Source organism: Chiloscyllium plagiosum, unplaced genomic scaffold (genome assembly GCF_037043375.1).
Source record: "Chiloscyllium plagiosum isolate Xiang-an unplaced genomic scaffold, Cpla_swu_hap1 HiC_scaffold_1, whole genome shotgun sequence".
In the NCBI taxonomy this organism is placed as follows: domain Eukaryota; kingdom Metazoa; phylum Chordata; class Chondrichthyes; order Orectolobiformes; family Hemiscylliidae; genus Chiloscyllium; species Chiloscyllium plagiosum.
This window is the reverse complement of record NW_028270139.1, coordinates 113226673-113238414: the sequence shown is the minus strand read 5'-3', so window position 1 is coordinate 113238414 and position 11742 is coordinate 113226673. Positions and strand designations below refer to the sequence as shown.

At 42.4% G+C, this 11742-nt stretch overlaps 1 long non-coding RNA gene across 1 annotated transcript in view; it reads left to right on the top strand.

Annotated features, from left to right (window-relative positions):
* Positions 1-5824: 5824 nt before the first annotated feature.
* Positions 5825-11742, top strand: part of LOC148152193 (uncharacterized) — a 39034-nt gene continuing 33116 nt past the window's right edge. Inside the window, exon 1 of the long non-coding RNA XR_015757967.1 lies at positions 5825-6430. This is a non-coding gene — a long non-coding RNA (uncharacterized LOC148152193). The remainder of the gene's footprint in view (positions 6431-11742) is intronic.

Sequence of the window (11742 nt, the reverse complement as noted above, 5' to 3'; positions counted from 1 at the left end):
CTGGTCCTCACCTTCCAACCCACTAATGTCAAGACACAGCACATTATACTCTGCCATTTCCGCCACCTACAATCCAACCCCACCACCCAGAGATATATTTCCCTCCCTACCCCTATCTGTATTCCCTAGAGACCATTCCCTCCGCAACTACCTCATTAGCTCCATGCCTCCCAATAACCCATCCTCCACTCCCGGCACCTGCCCTTGCCGCTGCAAGAAGTATAAAACGTGCACCCACACCTCCCCTCTCACCCCTGTCCAAGGCCCCAAAGGATCTTTTCACATCCGACAGAAATCTTCCTGCACATCCACCCACCTCACCTACTGTGTCTATTGCTCTCGGTGTGGTCTCCTTTACATCGGGGAGACAGGGCGCCAACTCGCAGAACATTTTAGGGAACATCTCTGGGACACATGCACTAAACAAACCCATTGCCCTGTGGCTGACCACTTCAACTTCCCCTCCAAATCCCCCAAGAAAATGCAAGTCCTGAGTCTCCTCACCCACCAAATCAAAGCCACCTACCAATTGGAGGAAGAAGGCATCATCTTCTATCTTGGGACCCTCCAACCACACGGCATCAACATCGACTTCACTCATTTCCTAATCTCCCGTTCCTGCCCACCTCATCCCAGATCCAACCCTCCAACCCGCACCACCCTCTTGACCTACCCTACCTGTCCATCTTCCTTCTCACCTGTCTGCTGCACCCAAGTCACTGACCTATCGCAATTACCACCCCCCTACATCCACTATCGTCTTCCCAGCCACCTTTTCTCCAGCCCCACCCCAACCCCCTATATATCTCTCATCCTGCCCCACCCTCCACATTCCTGATGAAGAGCTTATGCCTGAAATGTTGAGTCTCCTGCTCCTCGGATGCCACCTGACCTGCTGTGCTTTGCCAGCGCCACACTTTTCAACTCCAAGAGAACAGTCATGCCCAGATTGAGTCAAATTGTTCATTGACAATAATCATAGGCTCACACATACAAAATGGAGCAAAGCACTCTAAAAATTCTTCATAAAAACTGAAACTTTCATCAGAAAAATGAAGAATGTGGAAATAAAAATGTTTTAGTGGAACTGTCCATTTCAACAAGCTAAGCTATTGGGCCTGAAAAATGTACTCCGTCTTTATACTCCGTGTACAGACTTAATTCAGAAAAGTAGATTGAATATCTAAGCTTGGATGCTCCAGGATTTATGCTTCACTATCCTGGATCGCCAATAAATGTCTCCAGCTGCCCCAAACTCAAGACCAACCTGCTTAAGCTCGGGGAGCAATGAAGTCAAAGCAGGATATACAGATGGCTGCGAATTTCCTTATGTATATGTTTCAGGAGATTTTTCATCATAAGGCAACAGAACATATAGCAGGAGAATTAGTAGACAGGCACCTAGCAAGACAGTACGGACATCCCCTAGGCATCTGCTGATCTCAAACCAGTTTTCCATACATGGGGAGGGCAGAGACAGCAGCAAAATCACAGTACTGATAATCCAGAGTCTCAGGATACAGGTTTGAATCTCAGCATGACACATGGTCAAATTTTAATTCAATAAAAAAACTAGAATTAAGAATTGGTATGATGACAACCATGTAACTATAAACAATTGCCCTTAAAAGTTCAAATGCTTTTTAGGGAAGGAAATCTACCATCTTTACCTGGTCTGGCATACATACAAATGATTCCGGATCCTTGGTAACCTAAGTGATTTTTAATTGCCCTCTGAAACAGTCTAGCAAACCATTCATTTCAAGGGTAAGTGGAGAGCTGAGTGCCATTTTTGGGTCTTAAATCGTTCTTTAATTATATACAAATATAATTTAGTTTATAGTTTGTTGTTAACATTAAGCCAAAATCTAGAGTTAATTCTGTAGTTACCAGACTTAAATAGGGAGTTTCCAATCAAAGAGAAACTTATTTATGAACTGCCTGAAACTGAATCTTCATTCAGTAATTGAGTTCAGTATTTTGTGTTAGGGTCATACTGAACTAGCCAACTTACTGTGACTTATAACAGAGTGCAGGAGTGAAGTGATTCAGGGAATTAAGCAGAGCAAGTAAAAGAGTTGTTCTGTCATTTTTGCTTTTGTTTTCATTTGAACTTTTTCAGCCCCCTGGAATTGATTCCTGTTCTGCTACAGGGGAAGAGACTTCTTAATTGGTGATTAACCGGTAGGTGACTATATAACAGCTGATGGTAAGGTTAACAAACCATATAAAATATCACTAAATATAAAATTAAATACAATAATTCAATCGTTCCTTAGAACACATTCGGGATTGTAGGACAGGGGATAAATCATAGTTGCAGCATGTGAGAGTCCTGGATACAAGTCCAAAGCAAACATGTCTGCATCAAATGTTATATGTTTGAGCTGCTTTGGCTTAGACCTTATGAGCTGGAGGCTAAACTGTAGACACTGACCAATTGCATTAGGTGAAAGTAACCTGGCTTCTTTATTGCAGGAGGAAGTACACTTCTTAGGGTTGGATCCTCTAATTTGGTCAAAGTTCAAAGGCAGGAGAGCATGGCTGTAAGTGGGTATAGTAAAGGCAGCCAGACGGCAAGAGTGCAGGGGTCTCAGCCTTTACAACTGTCCAATAGATCGGAGCTTCTTTGAGATCATCTAGATGAAATTGAAGGCTGTAGGAAGGATAAACTAATGAACCATGGCATCGTGGGAGACCACTCAGGAGGGCACTGTAAGAAGGAACGTAGTGGTATTAGAGGACAGTATATTGAAGGGAATTAATACAATTCTCTGCAGCATAGAGCATGAGTCCAGACAATTGTGCTGCCTGCTGGATGATAGTGCACAATATTTGCTCAGGCTGGAAAGTAACTTGCATTGAGAGGAACGGGGTCCACCCATCATGGTTTATGTAGGTACCAATGACAAAAGCAGAGCAAATCACAAAATACTGCATAGTCAGTATGAGGACCCATGCGCTAAATTAAAATACAGAACTTCAAAAGTCATAACCTCTGCATTGCTCAATGCTCTAAATGGTTTACTTCTGCTCCTACATCTAATGGTCTTACTTAAGGCACAAGCAAATTAACAATTAGTTTAGAGAAAGGAATGCCTGGCTCAAAGGCTGGTGTGGAAGAAATAGGTTCCAGTCTTGGGGCACTGGCATCAATACCGAGAAAATTGGGGTCTGTATTGATGGGATGGTCTCCAACCAAACTATACTGGGGCTGGTATTTATGTCAAGCCCATGACTAGGGAAGTAGAGAGAACTTTAAACTGACTAGTGGGGACAAGGGATCACACTTGAGACGATGTAGTAAATAAAAGAGTAGAGTTAAGACCAAAAGCAAAAGTATTAATATGGAAAGTAATAAATAGATCATGACAAACAGAGGTACAGTTTTAGATTTACAATCAACCAGTTAGTAAGACTAGAATTAGAACGAGTGTAAAAAGATGAATGTAAAGGCTTTGTACCTGAATGGACACTGCATTTGAAAAATAAATAGATGAACTGAGAGTGCAAATAAAATGAATACGTTTGATCTCCTAGCTATTATAAAGATAAACTGCAAGATGACATGATTGAGATCTTAATCTTGAATGATACAGGACATTAAGGAATAACAAGAAAATAGGGAAAGATGGAACAAAGGGTCTGTTAGTTAAAATATATTAGCACAATAGAGAGGGATGACCTAAATTCAGGAAAACACTTTGGGGACAAATGATAAAAGCATGAATTCACTTGTGAGAGTGATATATAATGACCTTAACTGTAGCAGTAGGGTAGGACATGAAGGAAGAAATAATGAGACATCATCAGAAATGCATGTTGATAATCACAGATATTTTAACCTAGATTTTAACTGGAGACATTAGATAGGTGACAATAGCCTTTCGAACCCTTCATCCAAGTCGTTTATGTAAATTGTAAAAAGTTGAGGCCTCAGCACCAACCCATATGGCATATAACTCGTGACATCCTGCCAGCATGTAAAAGTCATATTTATTCCCACTCTCTGTTTTCTGTTGGCCAGCCAATCTTCTAACCATGCCTTATATCCTAACTTTCCATAATAACCTTTGACAATGGCAACTTATCAAATACCTTCTGGAAACCCTAGTACAATACATCTCCAGGTTCCCCTTTATCTACAGCACAAAGAACTCCAATAAATTAGTTAAACCACTTTGGTTCTACCTGATTACCTTGAACTTATCCAAGTGCCCTATAATAATGTCTTTAATAATAGCTTCTAACATTTTCCCTATGACAGATGTTAATCTAATTGGTATGTTTTCTGTCTCATTCCCTTTTTGAATAAAGGAGCTGAGTGTTCTTGATGGAAACCAAACTGAGTGGCAGTGAGCAAGTTATTTCTTTGCAAGTGTCACCTGATAACATTGTCAATGTCACTTTCCATAACTTTGCCAATGATTGAAACTAGATCAATAGGTCATTAATTAAGTGGTTTAGATTTGCCCTGGTTTATGTGCACAGGATACAGCTGGACAATTTTCCACAGTGTCAGGCAGATCTCAGTGCAATAGCCATACTGGAACTGTTTGGATAGGTGTACGGCTCTTTCTGGAGCATGAGTCTTCAGTACTATTGCCAAGGTGTTTGCAGGGTTTACAGAACCCAGTGTCTTTACCCATTTATTGATATCACATGGAATGAATCGAATTAGTTAAAGACTGGCATCTGTGATGCTGGGGAGCTCTGAAGGAGGCTGAGATGGATCATCCACTCAGCACCTCTGGCCAAAGATAGTTTCAAACGTGTCCACCATGTCTTTTCTAGAAGTAGGGGGCAAAGTCTGAGAATTAGGGTCAGACCATCCAGGAGAAATGATGGGAAGCACTTTGACACAAAAAGAGTGGTGGATGTTTGGAACTCTCTTCCACAAATGGCTGTGAATGCTGGATCAATTGTTAATTTTAAATCTGAGACAGATATATTTTTGTTGATACACGGGTATTAAAGGATCTGGGCCAAAGGCAGGTTTGTGGAGTTAGGCAATAGATCAGCAATGACACATGGGAGCATGTTTCTGTAAGGATGAAAGACAAGAATGGCAAGATTCAGGAATCTTGGATGACAAGAGTATTGAGATGCTAGACATAAAGTCGGAGGAAGCATATGCAAGATTTGAGGCAGTGAAATCTAATTAGGCCCTTGAGGGGTATAAAGGAAGCATAAAAGAACTTAAACAAGATATTCAGAAGGCTACAAGAGGCCATTAAATGTCCTAAGTAAGTAGGATTAAGGAGAATCCCAAAGCATTTTATATGTATGTTAGGGTAGGTCCACCCAGGAAAAAGGAGGGAATTTATACGTGAAGCCAGTGGAAGTGAGTGAGGACCTTAATGAATACTTCGCATTAGTATTCTCCAAGGAGAAGATGTGGATAATGGTAAGATTAGAGAGGGCTGTGTTGATATTCTGAGGCATACTGATATTAAGAAGGAGGAGGTATTGAGTGGCTTGAAAAAGGTAAATCCCCTGGACCTGATGTGATCTATCCCAGGATACTGAAGGAAACAAGGGAGAAGATTGCTTGGGTTGTGACAGAAATCTTTGAATCTTCTGTAGCCACAGGTGAGGTCCCAGAAGACTGGCAAATAGCCAATCTGTTCCTTTGTTTAAGATGAGAAACCGGGATAATCTCAGAAACTAAAGACCAGTGAACCTTACATCAGTAGTAGGGAAATTATTGGAGAGTATTCTTAGAGAAAGCATTGAATCGCATTTGGAGAAGAAAGGACTTACTGGGTAATTCAAGATGGCGGCAGTCAGAAAAGTCTGCTGTGTTGGGCTCTGTGCCATACCCCAGACAAGGTGGGCATCTACCCCCTCCCTCATTAGTCATCCCTAAGACAAACTGTCAGTGTAAAGTAGGCAGAACACCTAGAACCTTTTTCCTTTGGATTTGGAAGCTTTGGAGTTGAAATGAAGGCAAACAAGGGAAAGGGAGCAACAGGAGCACAGCAGACAGGGCACTCCCCTCTTATGTCAGGTACACCCACAGCCGCTGCTTCAACTCCCATGGCGGCGCCACTGAGCTCAGGGGAGCAGCAGCATCTACTCTTAGAGTTCGTGAAACTCTGTGAAAAAATTGAAACGGCACTGGAACCGAGTTGTGCCATGCCGGAAAGGCACAAGCAGGAGATTCAGTCACTGGATCGACGCGTGCAAGCGGTTGAGTAAAGGACCGCGGCGTCGGAGGCCGCAATGGAGAAATCCAAGGAGTGGATCTGAACTTTTTGAGGGCCAGGCTCGGGCCTTGCTGGAGCATGTTGATGACATTGAAAATTGAGGTTGGAGGAAAAACTTACATGTAGTGGGTCTTCCAGATTGCGAGGAAGGCGAGAATCTGACCGGGTTCCTGGAGAAGTGGCTTCTGGAGTTGCTGGGGCTGGAGATCGAGCCAGGCCAGGTGAGTGTGGAGCAGGCCCATCGGCTCATGATGCACAGGTCTGGGTCAGATCAGCGCCCCCCCAGCCGGTGCTAGTGTGACTCCAGCACTATAAAGGAAAGCAGTTAATTATTGAAGCATCTAGAAGACTGGGAAGAGACTCAGAGCTATAATGGTTCAAGAATAATGTTTTTTCAAGACTTTTCTGGGGCCATAATTAAAAAGTATTGTGAAAGAGAGATAGAGTCAAAGTTCAATGTTTTATTTATTTACTTGATATGCAACTGTGCCTAACCTAACTGCTTATGTGTCAATGCATATATATAGATATGAAGAGATTGTTTTATGAATAAAGTATATTCCTGAAATAAAAAAAAGCTTGGTTGGCATCCCTCCATCTCAGAAGTGATGATGCTCTTGGTTTGGTTTCCTGAGTCAGCTTCTCTGTTCAGCCTCTGTGGTTCTTGGTTCTGAAGCTGCTTGTTGGGGTTGGGGACCCTGTGGGGAAGGTGTTTGTTGGGGCTGGGGAGCCTGTGGGGAAGGTATTTGTTGGGGCTGGGAGCCTGTGGGGAAGTTGCTGGTTGCAGCTGGGAGCCAGTGGGGAAGCTGCTTGTTGGAGCTGGGACACTGTGGGGAAGCTGATGGTTGGAGCTGGGAGACTGTGGGGAAGGTGTTTGTTGCGGCTGGGAGCCTGTGGGGAAGCTGCTTGAGGAGGTGGAGCCAGTGGGGAAGCTGCTGGTTGGAGCTGGGAGACTGTGGGGAAGCTGCTGGTTGGACCTGGGAGACTGTGGGGAAAGTGTTTGTTGTGGCTGGGAGCCTTTGGGGAAGGTGTTTATTGGGGCTGGGAGCCTGTGGCGAAGTTGCTGGTTGGAGCTGAGAGACTGTGGGGAAGGTGTTTATTGGGACTGGGAGCCTGTGGGGAAGCGGTTTCTGCAGAAACTTGGTGTTGAAAAGACTCTCTCCTCAGGTCATAGAGTCATAGAGATGTACAGCATGGAAACAGACCCTTCGGTCCAACCCGTCCATGACGACCAGATATCCCAACCCGATCTAGTCCCACCTGCCAGCACCCGGTCCATATCCCTCCAAACCCTTCCTATTCATATACCCATCCAAATGCCTCTTAAATGTTGCAATTGTACCAGCCTCCACCACTTCCTCTGGCAGCTCATTCCATACACATACCACCCACTGCATGAAAAAGTTGCCCCTTAGGACTCTTTTATATCTTTCCCATCTCAGCCTAAACCTATGCCCTCTAGTTCTGGACTCCCCGACCCCAGAGAAAAGACTTTGTGTATTTATCCTATCCAACGCCCCTCATAATTTTGTAAACCTTTATAAGGTCACCCCTCAGCCTCCGACGCCACAGGGAAAACAGCCCCTGCCTGTTCAGCCTCTCCCTGTAGCTCAAATCCTCCAACCCTGGCAACATCCTTATAAATCTTTTCTGAACACTTTCAAGTTTCTCAACATCTTTCCGATAGGAAGGAGACCAGAATTGTACGCAATATTCCAACAGTGGCCTAACCAATGCCCTGTATAGCTGCAACATAACCTCCCAACACCTGTACTCAATGCTCTGACCAATAAAGGAAAGCATACCAAACGCCTTCTTCATTATCCTATCTACCTGCGACTCCACTTTCAAGGAGAAATGAACCTGCACTCCAAGGTCTCTCAGGTCAGATCAGGGCTAGCAGTTATACAGACTGTGTGCCCGTTATCTCCTCTCAAATCTGTCCATTGTGGTTCTGGTTGTTTCCTTTTGAAGTCAATTGGTTTCCCAATTGTCAAGATGTTTGAATGGATTTTGATTGAAGTTGATTGTTCAGTATCAGTAGGCCCCATCCAGTCCGTGCTGTGTAGCCTGAGGTGTAAAGTTATCTTCAGTCTAGATTATTCGTCCTCTTGGGGATGCAAATTAGAATTCCAGGCTGAACAATAGTCCCAGAGAGAAATCGTTCTGGCTCTCATGTGTTTCTTGCAGCCTGAGATAAGGCTTTTCTCCAGTATTTTAAATATTTGGATTGATTGATTTATTGTCATGTGTACATAAGTACAGTGAAAAGCTTTGTTTATGAGCAATACGTCAGATCATAGGATGAAAAAGAAAACTTAGACAGAGGCATACGGATTACATTGCACAGGACGTGCACTAAGCAAGGTCAACATTAGCAAGGTCAGCATTATTTGAAGTTCGAGAGTCCATTCATCAGTCTAATAATGGCCAGAAGGAAGCTGTTCCTGAACCTGCTGGTTAGAAAAGTCCAGGGTCTTGTCCGGTGTGTTAGATGATGGGGATTTTTGCTCAATCCTACAAAATCTATGCACTGACTGATAAAGGCAAGTGCTCCATATGCCTTTTTCATCCATTTGCAGCTTGTCCCCGCTACCACAGTATTAGCATTCAAGATACAGGCAAACCCTGGCTTGCATATGTGTTTCATTCTGGAGTCTGTTCTCAAGTCAATTTGTATGCAACTTGGAACACAATGTAGGACAATGGGAAGCAGCTGTTTGTAAGCATCAGAAATGTTTGTATGTCAGAGCGTCTTTAAAATTACACCATGTACAGAGTCACATTCATAAGTATGAGTGTTGAGAATCAAGATTAGAGTGGTGCTGGAAAAGCATCGCAGGTCAGGCATCATCCTAGGAGCAGGAAAATCGACGTTTTGGCCAAACACCCTTCATCGGGCTTTTGCCTGAAACGTCGATTTTCCTGGTCCTCGGATGCTGCCTGACCTGCTGTGCTTTTCCAGCACCACTCTAACCTTGACTCTAATCTCCAGCATCTGCAGTACCCCCTTCCACCTGAGTGTTTATAAGTCAGACATTTGTAAACTGGGGACCCCCTGTATTCTAAAATAAATGCAGCTTTACCACCACTAAGTTTGACAGCCATTATCTACAGCCAAATTGAAAGCATATTCCCAGAATGTCCAAACAGTCTTGGATGTTAGATCAAAGAAACATCAAAGAACCAATCCTTTCAAGCACTTTAAACAGATTTGATTCTGTCTGTTCCCTCATTCTCAGATGCAAACATACAAATTTTGTTGATGATTTTCAAATGCAACTTACTGACACTATTGTGAGATTCTGCCTCGCTGTCAATCCACATCAGCAATACAGTTTTGTTTATGCTAATTATACTTCTGACAAGAAACAATAGGGCAAGAAAGGTAAAATCTGTCATATCATTTACTTCAAAGCTATCAAATACTCATAAATAGAAATGTATACAAAAGTACAGGGTCATATGATGCATCATTTTCTTTTCACTTCTAAAAAGTTAGGACAGTTCTATAATAAAATGAGCCCTATTTTTGAATCTGCTGAGGAATTCAAGATCTTACTTCTCGACTGTCACTCGATGTGCTTCGAGTTTTCCTTTCTTTTCTAAAGTAGGCTTCAATAATCTCAGTTCAGCAAATTGCAGTGAACTCTGCATTTGAACTTCTGCAGACATAGCTCCAGGCAGCAAAAAACACTCTTTGGAAGATGGTTTTACAAAGAGCAACAACAGCATACAGAACCATACCACTGACAGCCTCTCGAGAATATTTTCAATTTCAATGAACTTCAGTTAAAGCTCTAGCAGTTATTGTACTCATCATCCAAATATAGAAGTCCCCATCAGATATCTGTGCATAAATCTTTATGTTCCCTGAATGCCCTTTTTTGTGGTTAAGCAATATTATTTTCATTGAAACACACAATTCTTCATTCTGGGCTCCCAAAGCTGAGTGGAAAATGGCCTTTTGATGTTGGATGCACTATGGAGAATATATCTAGTCTGCCTGACAGTGACAACTTCACAATAAACCAATATAAACTATAGGCAGATTATTCTGGCATGAACCATAATTGTTCCTATTATTGTCTTGCATACCTTGATTTTTGTTTAAATTCATGAATTTTAGATTATTTTATCAAAAGGTTAAATCTTATTTTTTGGACAGGCAACATTTGTAATGGTGAAAGCATTGACAAGTTTTTGGGAGTACTTTGTTTGCTGTTTCCAGTGGGAGAATTGGCCCTGATTTTTCACTGGTGACAGAATCCAAAACAAGGGAGAATAACCTTAAAATTAGCGCAAACTAAGGATTAATGTCAGTAAGCACTTCCTTAATGAAAAAAGTAGTAAAATTTAGAAATCTCACCAAAAAAGCTACTCAGGCTAGACGATTTAAAATTTCAAAGGTAAGAGTGATAAAATGTTTGTTGGTTTATAATTTGAATGGATGTTGGAGTTGAAGTACAAGATGCTCTCCCGTGAATGTGGGTGTGCAGCAGCCAGAAGAGAGAGATCAATTTTTATTCCTTTTAAATATGGTGTGTGGGTGTTGGGGGGGGAGTGGGGGAGTGGGGTGCGTGGGGGGGAAGAGGTCAGGCAAAACATTTAAAAGTACTGTGTAAAGAAGAAAACTGGCCACTGACAATACAAAAATGTAGTCCAACTGAATGATCCTAAATACTTGCCCTATTATACTCTGCAGCAGGGTACTTTGCAACTGGCTGACACTGGTTATCACGCATAGTAAGTTAAATGCAACAATGTGCATCATAATTGGAACATTTGCACAACGCCAATCCCTGGCCATTTGTTCCCACAAACATATTGAATCCATCCAAACTACACTTCCCTGTCATTGCATAATGACCTGTTCAATCCACCTACTGCCTGTCCTCGCTCATGGCTCCCCATATGGAATAACTGTACTGAGGAAGATCTATCAATCAATATCCTTACATTGCTCAGGAATGGGAAAGATGAAAAGCTACCGAAAAGTTCCGTGTAACAAATTCCATCTGGCAAATAGCAAGCATTGAACTACTGAGAATGATCTTTACCAATCCGTTTCAGGACAAGCCAGGATCCTGATAACAGTGAATCTCCACCACTGGGCCCTTTAATGTAACCAACCCCCTTGTGCTCTTGCAGGAAGACATAAACAATGCTACACAATACCAAAGAATGTGCCCTTGACAAAGCAAGTGACTTTAAACTCAGCAAATAAGAAAGCTATCACTAGGCACTAGGAATTTGATTTTGCTATATGGTTAATAATAATTCAATAATATAAGGTCTGTAAAGGTTTGTAGCTCAGGTTGAGGTTTAGGGTGTAGGTTTGCTCGCTGAGCTGTAGGTTTGATATTCAGACGTTTCATTACCTGGCTAGGTAATATCATCAGTGGCGACCTCCTCGTGAAACGAAGCTGTTGTCTCCTGCTTTCTATTTATATGTTTGTCCTGGATGGGGTTCCTGTGGTTTGTGGTGATGTCATTTCCTGTTTGTTTTCTGAGGGGTTGATAGATGGTATCT